This window comes from Ursus americanus, chromosome 22 (genome assembly GCF_024610735.1).
Source record: "Ursus americanus isolate L20-20 chromosome 22, mUrsAme1.1.p, whole genome shotgun sequence".
In the NCBI taxonomy this organism is placed as follows: domain Eukaryota; kingdom Metazoa; phylum Chordata; class Mammalia; order Carnivora; family Ursidae; genus Ursus; species Ursus americanus.
Genome location: NC_142148.1, coordinates 43,242,500 through 43,254,744, shown reverse-complemented (window position 1 = coordinate 43,254,744; position 12,245 = coordinate 43,242,500). Strand labels below are relative to the sequence as shown.

The 12,245-nt window shown below is 38.4% G+C and overlaps 1 protein-coding gene across 1 annotated transcript in view; it reads right to left on the bottom strand.

Annotated features, from left to right (window-relative positions):
• The window catches only part of CFAP61 (cilia and flagella associated protein 61), a 295,349-nt gene that overhangs the window by 246,271 nt on the left and 36,833 nt on the right, over positions 1–12,245 (bottom strand). The window lies entirely within an intron of this gene.

The window sequence follows — 12,245 nt, the reverse complement described above, 5'->3', positions numbered from 1 at the left end:
GTTCCGGAAAGGAGTCCCTCATCGGGCTCCTCCGCTGGGAGCCTGCTTCTTCCTCTCCCACTCCCCTGCTTCTGTTCCCTCTCTTGCTGGTTGGCTGCCACATAAATAAATAAATAAAATCTTTAAAGAAGAAGCCCACATCCCTAAGATCCCTATAAAACAAGGGGCACGGCCTGGGACCCAGTTAATAATTTGGGCTCTGGACAACCCCGCAGCCTCTCCTCATCAGAATGACAAGAAGGAGAAGCCCCCCCAAGCAAAGAAAAGACAGTGAGTCTGTGGCCTCTGCCACAGAAATAATGGCTATGGATGTAACCAAAGTATCAGAAATGGAATTCAGAGTAACGATGGTCAAAATGATGAGTAGAATTGAAAAAACTATTAACGAAAAGGTTACTGAGAATATAGAATCCCTAAGGACAGAAATGAGAGCGAATCTGACAGAAATTAAAAATTCTATGAGCCAAATGCAGGCAAAACTAGAGGCTCTGACGGCCAGGGTCACCGAAGCAGAGGAACGGGTTAGTGAATTGGAGGATGGGTTAATAGAGGAAAAAACCAAAATAGAAGCTGCTCTTAAAAAAATCCAAGCCCACGAATGTAGGTTACGGGAGATTACTGACTCAATGATACGATCCAATGTTAGAATCATCGCATCCCCGAGGGGGTGGAGAAAAACAGAGGTCTAGAAGAGATGTTTGAACAAATTGTAGCTGAAAACTTCCTTAATCTAGCGAGGGAAACAAACATTCGTGTCCAAGAGGCAGAGAGGACCCCACCCAACCTCAACCACGACAAACCTACGCCACGTCACGTCATAGTGCATTTCACAAATATTAGATCCAAGGATACAGTATTAAAAGCGACCAGGGCAAAGAAATTTCTCACGTACCAAGGCAAAGGCATCAGAATTACGTCAGACCTGTCTACACAGACCTGGAATGAGAGAAAGGGTTGGGGGAGCATATTTAAAGCTCTTTCAGAGAAAAACATGCAGCCAAGGATCCTTTATCCAGCAAGGCTGTCATTCAGAATTGATGGAGAAATAAAGACATTTCAGAATCGCCAGTCAGTAACCAATTTCGTAACCACGAAACCAGCCCTACAGGAGATATTACAGGGGGTTCTATAAAAGTAAAAAGGCCCCAAGAGTGATACAGAACAGAAAGTCACAGCCAATACAAACAAAGACTTTACTGACAACATGGCATCATTAAAATCATATCTCTCAGTACTCAGTCTTAATGTAAATGGTTTGAACCATCCCATACAACGCCACAGGGTTGCAGACTAGATACAAAGAAATGACCCATCCATTTGCTGTCTACAAGACACTCATTTCGAACCCAAAGATGCATTCAGACTGAGAGTAAGGGGATGGAGTACCATCTTTCACGCAAATGGACCTCAAAAGAGAGCTGGGGTAGCAATTCTCATATCAGATAAATTGGATTTTAAACTACAGACTATAGTTAAAGACGCAGAAGGGCACTACATTATTCTTAAAGGAAGTATTCAACAAGTGGATATGACAATTATAAATATATATGCCCCCAACAGGGGAGCAGCAAGATACACAAGTCAACTCTTAACCACAATAAAGAGACATATAAATAAAAATACATTAATAGTAGGGGACCTCAACACTCCACTCTCAGAAATAGACAGAACACCCTGGCAAAAACTAAGCAAAGAATCAAAGGCTTTGAATGCCATACTCAACGAGTTGGACCTCATAGATATATACAGAACACTACAACCCAGAACCAAAGAATACTCATTCTATTCTAATGCCCATGGAACATTCTCAAGAATAGACCATGTTCTGGGACACAAAACAGGTCTCAACCAATACCAAAAGATTGAAATTATCCCCTGCATATTCTCAGACCACAACGCTCTGAAATTGGAACTCAACCACAAGGAAAAATTTGGAAGAAACTCAAACACTTGGAGACTAAGAACCATCCTGCTCAGGAATGACTCGATAAACCAGGAAATCAAAAATCAAATTAAACAATTTATGGAGACCAATGAGAATGAAAATACAATGGTCCAAAACCTATGGGATACTGCAAAGGCAGTCCTAAGGGGGAAATACATAGCCATCCAAGCCTCACTCAAAAGAATAGAAAAATCTAAAATGCAGTTTTTATATTCTCACCTCAAGAAGCTGGAACAGCAACAGAGGGACAGGCCTAATCCACGCACGAGGAAGCAGTTGACCAAAATTAGAGCTGAAATCAATCAAGCAGAAACCAGAAGTACAGTAGAGCAGATCAACAGGACTAGAAGCTTGTTCTTTGAGAGAATCAATAAAATTGACAGACCACTGGCAAGACTTATCCAAAAGAAAAGAGAAAGGACCCAGATTATTAAAATTATGAATGAAAAAGGAGAGGTCACAACGAACACCATTGAAATTGGAAGGATTATTAGAAATTTTTATCAACAGCTATATGCCAATAAACTAAGCAATCTGGAAGAGATGGAATCCTTCCTGGAAACCTATAAACTACCAAGATTGAAACAGGAAGAAATTGATTTCTTAAACAGGCCAATTAATTATGCAGAAATTGAGTCAGTGATAAACAACCTTCCAAATAACAAAACTCCAGGCCCGGACGGTTTTCCTGGGGAATTCTACCAACCATTCAAAGAAGAAATAATACCTATTCTCCTAAAGCTATTTCAAAAAATAGAAACAGAAGGAAAGCTACCAAACTCATTCTATGAGGCCAATATTACCTTGATCCCCAAACCAGGCAAAGACCCCCTCAAAAAGGAGAATTACAGACCAATTTCCCTAATGAATATGGACACCAAAATCCTCAACAAGATACTTGCTAATAGAATCCAACAGTACATTAAAAGGATTATCCATCACGATCAAGTGGAATTCATAGCTGGGATGCAAGCGTGGTTCAATATTTGCAAATCAATCAGCGTGATACATCATATCAACAAGAAAAGACTCAGGAACCATATAATCCTCTCAATCGATGCCGAAAAAGCATTTGACAAAATACAGCATCCTTTCCTGATTAAAACCCTTCAGAGTGTAGGAATAGAGGGTACATTTCTCAATCTCATAAAAGCCATCTATGAGAAGCCTACTGCAAATATTATTCTCAATGGGGAAAAGCCGGAAGCCTTTCCCTTAAGATCAGGAACTCGACAAGGATGCCCACTCTCGCCACTATTATTCAACATAGTACTAGAAGTCCTTGCAACAGCAATCAGACGACAAAAAGGGATCAAAGTAATTCAAATCGGCAAAGAAGAAGTCAAAATGTCTCTCTTCGCAGATGACATAATACTCTATATGGAAAACCCAAAAGAAGCCACTCCCAAACTATTAGAAGTTATAGAGCAATTCAGTAACGTGGCGGGATGCAAAATCAATGCTCAGAAATCAGTTGCATTTCTATACACGAATAACGAGACCGAAGAAAGAGAAATTAGGGAATCCATCCCATTTACAATAGCACCGAAAACCATACGTTACCTTGGAATTAACTTAACCAGAGACGTAAAGGACCTATATTCTAGAAACTATAAATCACTCTTGAAAGACATTGAGGAAGACATAAAAAGATGGAAAGATATTCCATTCTCATGGATTGAAAGAATTAACATAGTTAAAATGTCCATGCTACCCAGAGCAATCTACACTTTCAATGCTATCCCGATCAAAATACCGAGGACATTTTTCAAAGAACTGGAACAAATAGTCCTTAAATTTATATGGAAACAGAAAAGGCCCCGAATCTCCAAGGAACTGTTGAAAAGGAAAAACAAAGCTGGGGGCATCACAATGCCGGATTTCGAGCTGTACTACAAAGCTGTGATCACAAAGACAGCATGGTAATGGCACAAAAACAGACACATAGACCAATGAAACAGAATAGAGAGCCCAGAAATGGACCCTCGGCTCTTTGGGCAACTAATATTTGATAAAGCAGGAAAAAACATCTGGTGGGAAAAAGACAGTCTCTTCAATAAATGGTGCTGGGAAAATTGGGCAGCTACATGCAAAAGAATGAAACTTGACCACTCTCTCACACCATACACAAAGATAAACTCCAAATGGATGAAAGACCTCGATGTGAGACAGGAATCCATCAAAATTCTAGAGGAGAACATAGGCAGCAACCTCTATGACATCGGCCAAAGCAACCTTTTTCATGACACATCCCCAAAGGCAAGAGAAACAAAAGATAAAATGAATTTATGGGACTTCATCAAGATTAAAAGTTTCTGCACAGCCAAGGAAACAGTCAGAAAAACTAAGAGGCAGCCCACGGAATGGGAGAATATATTTGCAAATGACACTACAGATAAAGGACTGGTATCCAAGATCTACAAAGAACTTCTCAAACTCAATACACGAGAAACAAATAAACAAATCAAAAAATGGGCAGAAGATATGAACAGACACTTTTCCAATGAAGACATACAAATGGCTAACAGACACATGAAAAAATGTTCAAAATCATTAGCCATCAAAGAAATTCAAATCAAAACCACACTAGATACCACCTTACTGAATATGGACACCAAAACAGACAAGGCAAGAGACAACAATTGTTGGAGAGGATGTGGAGAAAGGGGATCCCTCCTACATTGTTGGTGGGAATGCAAGTTGGTACAGCCACTCTGGAAAACAGTGTGGAGATCCCTTAAAAAGTTAAAAATTGAGCTACCCTATGATCCAGCCATTGCACTACTGGGTGTTTACCCCAAAGATACAGACGGAGTGAAGAGAAGGGCCATATGCACCCCAATGTTCATAGCAGCATTGTCCACAATAGCTAAATCGTGGAAGGAACCGAGATGCCCTTCAACAGATGACTGGATTAAGAAGTTGTGGTCCATATATACAATGGAATATTACTCAGCTATCAGAAAGAACGAGTTCTCAACATTTGCTGCAACATGGACGGCACTGGAGGATATAATGCTAAGTGAAATAAGTCAAGCAGAGAAAGACAACTATCATATGATTTCTCTCATCTATGGAACATAAGAACTAGGATGATCGGTAGGGGAAGAAAGGGATAAAGAAAGGGGGGTAATCAGAAGGGGGGAATGAAACATGAGAGACTATGGACTATGAGAAACAAACTGAGGGCCTCAGAGGGGAGGGGGGTGGGGGAATGGGATAGGCTGGTGATTGGTAGTAAGGAGGGCACGTATTGCATGGTGCACTGGGTGTTATACACAACTAATGAATCATCGAGCCTTACATCAGAAACTGGGGATGTACTGTATGGTGACTAACATAATATAATAAAAAATCATTAAAAAAAACACTAATCTATAACATAAAAAAAATGCTTACTATTAAGAAAAAAAGATCTCAAATAAACAATGAAATTTACACTTCCAGGAACTTGGAAAAGGATATCAAATTAAGCCCAAAGTTAGCAGAAGGTAGGAAATACAAGAACAGAGCAGAAATAAATGAAATAGAAAAACAGTACAAAAGTTCAATGAAACTAAGAGTTGATTTTTGAAAATACAAACAAAATTGACAAACCTTTAGCTAGGCTAAGAAAAAAGAGAGAAAACTCAAAATCAGAATAGAAAGAGGAGACATTACAACTGGTAACAAAGAAATACAATCATAAGAGACTACAATGAACAACTGTATAGCAACAAATTGAACAACCTAAAATAAATGGATAAATTCCTAGAAATATACAACCTACCTAGACTGAAACATGAAGAAATAGAGAATACGAACAGATGAATAACAAGTAAAGAGAGTGAATCAGCAATCAAAAACCTCCTGCCAAAGAAAAGCCCCAGACCCGATGGTTTCACTCGTAAATTCTACCAAATATTTAAAGAAGAACTGATACCGATCCTTCTCAAACTCTTCCAAAAAATTGAATATTTTATGAGACCAGCATTACTCTGATACCAAAGTCAGACAAGGACATTACAAGAAAACTATAGACCAATATCCCCGATGAATACTGATGCAAATTTCTCAGCAAAATATTAGCAAGGTGAATTCAACACACATTAAAAGGATCATACACAACAGGATTTATCCCTGTGATGCAAGGATGGTTCAATATACACAAATCAATAAAAGTGATATACTACACTAATAGAAAAATAAAAATCATATGACCATCTCAACAGATGTAGATAAAGCATTTGACAAAATATCACATCCCTTCATGAGAAGAATGCTCAATAAACAGGGTATAGTAGAAAAAATATTTTAATTAAATAAAGGCCATTTATGACAAGCCCATAGCACATCATACTCAACAGTGAATGGTTGAAAGTTTTCCCTCTAAGATCAGCAGCAGGACAATGGTGTCCACTCTCACCGCTCCTACTCAACAGAGGACTGGAAGTCCTATCCAGAGAAATCAGGCAAGAAAAGGAAGTAGCAAAGTAGTAGTAAGTAGAAGTAGTAAAAGTGTCTTTGTTTGAAAATGATATATGATCTTATATATAGAAAATCCTAAAGACTCCACCAAAAAGCTGTTAGAACTGATAAATGAATTCAGTAAAGTTACACCCCTGAAAAAGAAAAAAACAATCCTATCCACAATAGTACTAAAAACAATTGAATTAGAAGAATTAACATTGTTAAAATGTTCATACTACCCAAAGTCATCTCTAGATTCAGTGCAATCCCTATCAAAATTCCAGTGGTGTTTTTAATAGAAATAGAACAAACTATCCTAAGATTTGTATGGAACCACAAAAGATACCAAAAGAACAAAGCTGGAAGAATGCCTGGGTGGCTCAGTCACTTAAGTGACCAACTCTTGATGTCAGCTCAGATCTTGAGCTCCAGGTCATGAGATCCAGTCCCAAGTCAGGCTCCACACTCAGCAAGCAGTCTGGCTTGAGTTTCTTTCCCTCTTCCTATGCCCCTCCCCCTGCATGCTGGTGCTCTCTCTCTTTCTCTCTCTCTCAAATAAATAGAGGTGCCTGGGTGGCGCAGTCAGTTAAGTGTCTGACTCTTGGTTTCAGCTCAGGTCGTGATCTCAGGATCCTGAGAAGGAGCCCCATGTCGGCTCCACGCAGCACTGAGTCTCCTTGAGATTCTCTCTCCTTCTCCCTGCCCCTCCCACTTGTGCTCTCTCTCTCTAAAATAAATAAATTTTTTTAAAAAATTAAAATAAAAAAATAAATCTTTCAAAAAAAGAACAAAGGTGATTTGATTTCAAATCATATTACAAAGCTATAACAATCCAAACAGTACAGTACTAAGACAAAAGCAGACACAGAAACCAGCGGAACAGAATCGAGAGCCCAGAAATAAACACCCGCATATATGAGCAACTAATATTTAACAAGGGAGCCAAGAATACTCAATGGGGAAATGACTGTCTCTTCAATAAACAGTATTGGGAAAACTGATTATACACATGCAGAAGAGTGAAATTGGACTCCATCTCGCACCAGTCACAAAAATTAACTCAAAATGGACTAAAGACTTAACATAAGACTTGAAACTGTATAACTACTTAAAGAAAATGTAGGAAAGAAGCTCCTTGACATTGTTCTTGGCAACAATTTTTTTAATATGACACCAAAACCAGAAGCAAAAAAGCAAAAATTAATAAGAAAGATGACACCAAACTAAAAAGTTTCTGCACAGCAAAAGGAACAATCAATACAATGAAAATGTAATCTACAGAATGGGAGAAAATATTTGTAAACCATATACTGGAATATTAGATGGGGGTTAATATCCAAAATGCATAAAGAACTCATACAATTCAACAGGGAAAAAAAGATGCTATTTAAAAATGGACAGAGAACCTGAATAGACATTTTTTCCAAAGAATACATACAAAGGATCAACAAGTACATGAAAAGATGCTCAACTTCACTAATCATGAAGAGATGAAAATCAAAACTCCAATGAGATATGTCCTTACATCTATTAGAATGGCTATCATAACAAAGACAAGCGATAACAAGCATTGGCAAGAATGTGGAGAAAAAGTAACCCTCATGGGGCCCCTGGCTGGCTCAGTTGGTAGAGCATGTAACTCTTAATCTCAGGAGTTGTGAGTTCAAGCCCCATGTCAGGTGCAGAGATTACTTAAAAACAAGATCTTAAAAAAAAAAAATGTAACCCTCATACACTGTTTCTAGGAATGTAATTTACTACAGCCAGTACAGAAAACACTATAGAGGTTTCTCAAAATATTAAAAATAGAACTGCCATATGACCTAGTAATACTACTTTTGGTTGTATATCCAAAAGAAACAAAAACAGGATCTCAAACAGATACTTGCACTTCTGTGTTCATTGTAGCATTATTCACAATAGCCAACATATGGAAACAACCTAAGTGTCCTTCAACAGATGAATGAATTAAAAAATGTGATATATATGCATACAATGGAATATTATTCGGCCATGAGAAAAGAAGGAAATCCTGCCATTTGCAACAACATGGATGGTCCATGATGGCATTATGCTAAGCACAATAAGTCACAGAAAGGCAAATACTATATGATATCACTTATATGTGGAATCTAAAAAAAGAACACAGAAACAGTAAAATTGTGGTTACCAGGGGTTGGGAGGTGAGTGAAATGGGGGGATGTTGGTCAAAAGGCACAAAACTTCCAGTTATAAGATGAATAAGTTCTGGGGATCTAATGTACAGCATGGTAATTTTAGTTAACAATACGGTATTATATATTTGAAAGTTGCTAAAAGAATGGATCTTAAACATTTTCACCACAAAAAGGTACTGGTAATTACGTGACATGAGGGAGGTGTTAGTTAACTCTATGGTGTAATCATTTTACAATATATAAATGTATCAAATCAACACAGTGTACACCTTAAACTTACACAATCATATATGTGAATTATATCTCAGTAAAGCTGGAACAAATAAATAAAAGCCTTCTGTAAAAAACAAAGGCCTGACTAAACTAGATTTGTCCATTAGGTCTGCATGAATCATTACTTCTCAGTAGTTTTGTTTCATCATGTAAAGACACAGTTTTCAAAATGTTTTAAAAATTATAGTTTTGCTGCTGGGCCCAAATATTCCCTGACTCCTCCTTTTTTCATTAGGCTGAAGCTGTAAGTCAAATGAAAATATATGAAAGTCCTTAAAGAAGAATGCAAAAACCTGAATATGAAAAAATAAAAGTAAAGAAACCCTTTCAATGGAGAAGGAAACAAATATTATGAACTAGGACTTCAGAATCTAATTTTTAGGGCCAGTTCTCACATTAAGAAACTAATGCCTTTATCTAAGGTCATCCTGTCCTTAACCAGATATGTTTTCATTTTCCATCATGTAGATAAATGTTTTACCACCTGGACTGCACACTGCAACCGTGTGGGTAGTGTTATAGAAATGCTGATTGTGTCTCACCCCAATAGATTGATCTACTTGGTACATCCTAGCATCAGGATTTTTAATTGAGATATAATTCACCTATAAAAATAAACCTTTAAAGAGTATACAATTCAGTAGCTTTTTTATATTCACAAAGGTATATACCTTCAACCACTAATTCCAAAACGTTTTCGTCCCCTGCTTCCCCCATAAAAAAAAGCCCATACCCTTTATTAGTTATTCTCCATCCACCTCTTTCTCTAGCCACTGATCTATTGTTCTGTTTCTATGGACTTGTTTTTTTAGGCTGTCATATAAATGGAATCATACAATACGTGGGCTTTGAGGTCTGGATGCTTTCACCTGGCATAATGTTTTCAAGGTTCAAACATGTTATAGCATGCATAGTCCTTCATTCCCTTTTATCTCCTAATAATATGCCATTGTATGGCTATACCAACTTTTGTTTATTCATTCATCAGCAGATGGACATTTGGGTTGTTTCCACTTTTTGGCTATTATGAATAACGCTGCTATGAATGTTTGTGTACGTGTTTTTGTGTGGACATCTATTTTCAATTTAGGAGTGGAACTGCTGGGTTAAATGGTAATTCTATGTTTCACTTTTTGAGAAAATGCCAGATTGTTTTTTAAAGTGGCTATGCCATATTATAATCCCACCTGCAGTCTATGAGGGTTCCACTTTCTCCACATCCTCACCAACACATGTTATCGTCCCTCTCTTTTATTATAACCACCCTAGCAAGTGTGAAGTGGTATCTCATTGTGGTGTTGGTTTGTATTTCCCTGATGACTAATGGTGTTGAGCACCATTTCATGAACTTATTGGCCATTTGTATATCTTTTTTGGAGAAATGTCTATTCAAATCCTTTGCCCACATTTTATTTAGATGATTTGTCTCTTTATTGCTATATGAGTGCATTATATATTCTGGATACAAGTTCGTTGGCATGGAGATAGTCTAAAAGCCTCCCTGGTGGTTCTCATACAAACAAAGCTTGAGAACTGCTAAAGTAGAACCAAGTTTCAAACAGATCATGTTATCAGAATAAAAGAACTTTTGATTCCAAGTTTTCCAAGAAAAGTAATATTCTTTAAATAGTTCTTACAGTTTTGTCAAATAGAGAAATCAGTGTATGAAGAATCCCGGAATGATCACCCTAGAAGTAAAACTGCTGAATTCCCACCTTTGAATGCGTTTCAATAAACTGGCACAAAGCAAAGGTCAAATATCCACTTGAAAAAAAAAACTAATTTGTGGTCATCTTTGCCATAAAACCTTGGGATTTTATGAATGAAGTATTCAGGTGTAGGGCTGGGTATCCAAGGGTTCTATCCATGTTTGTTGATTATTACTGATATGCAAAAGGCAACACAAAAATTCATTCAAAATAAAATTATCTTGTCAAAAACAATCTTCGATCCAAGCTTATATAAACCTTTTTTAAATGACTTGACAGAAATTGCCCTCTATATTTCTCATGTGATGCAAAGGGAACATCTTAGCTTACATTTGAATTGCTTTCTTTTCTTAATTCCTAAAACCATCAACAAAAGTCTGACCTTGTGAGATCCCTGTACGCAAGTCAACAATGAGTCATTTGGAGGAGAGCTTCAATCCCTAAAAACAGAGTATACAAATGTGGTCCCTGAACCAGCAGCGTCAATATCACCCAGGAACCAGTGAAAAATGCACAGTCTCCGGCCCATCCCAGACCTAAAAGATCACACTGAGGGTGAGTCCCAGGAATCTGTGTTCTAATCACCCAAGAAGTCATTTCAACGCATGCTCAAGTTTGGGTACTTACTACTTTAAAGTATTTTCCTCACCTTTCTCATACACACATAAAGCAGATGCCATTGGTCACAGCCCTATCCTTCCTAAAGCTGAACAGTCTCCACACATTCCCTAATTACCATAAGGCACTAGAAGTCTCATTTTTTTTTCAGTCAGACAATTTCTCCATACCACTGAGCAGTCGCTGTGAATATCGCCACTTCATCATTTTCAACCCTTAAGAATGCCCAAAGCTTCAGATGGAGTGACATGAGGTAGAATGCCATCATATTTTTCAGGAAGGCCTACTTCAGCACATTCAAACCACCACAAAGGTCTAAAGATACCTCAACACATTTACATTTAGCTGTCAGAACTGGGATCGAATCCTCATTATCAAATCCTGTGGGGACAAATGCAGAGAAGGAAGCCACAGCTAGCTAGAACTCTGTAAGGGAGGAGTGTCCCTCCGTGAATGCTTCTGGGGGCAAGGCAAGGATGAGAGACAGTCTCAAGAGTTGCAGAGTTGCCCACAGTGGCTGCCCAAGGAGCTGGGTCAGCCTGCTCGCTGCTTTGAGCTGGGACACACTAAAGCTAGCTAGCTTGCCAGCTCTCGTCTGTGTCTCTTCTCCCCCCCTTCCCTTGGGTGTAGGTAGACCCCAGGGTCTACAGCTGTCAAACCACAGGGGGTGAGTTCCATCTTTCTTTGCTGCCATCCCTACCTCCCATCTCAGTATAGCCTTCCAGGATGCATGTTATGGAATCAGGACACTCGTGAAGCATGTTCTCAATCAGTGGTCACGACAGACATGCTCATGAAGGCCAGGCTGGTATAAGGTGGGGAAGATGGCCAGAGGAGGGTCATGAACCCCCAGGGCACAGGGGGAATGGTGATGGGCTTGAGGGCACCTGCACTGTCTACAGCAGCAGCTGCTCCAAAGCTCCAACTCACTGGGGCCCAAGAGCAGGCCTTCTGATTTTTCTAGAGAAGCTAGAAATTCCAATTGTTATATATACTTTCCTAATTTTGAAATGCTAGCTAATACAACAAAATTTAATCATCTATAACCTAAATCAAATCATGAGAAAACAATGG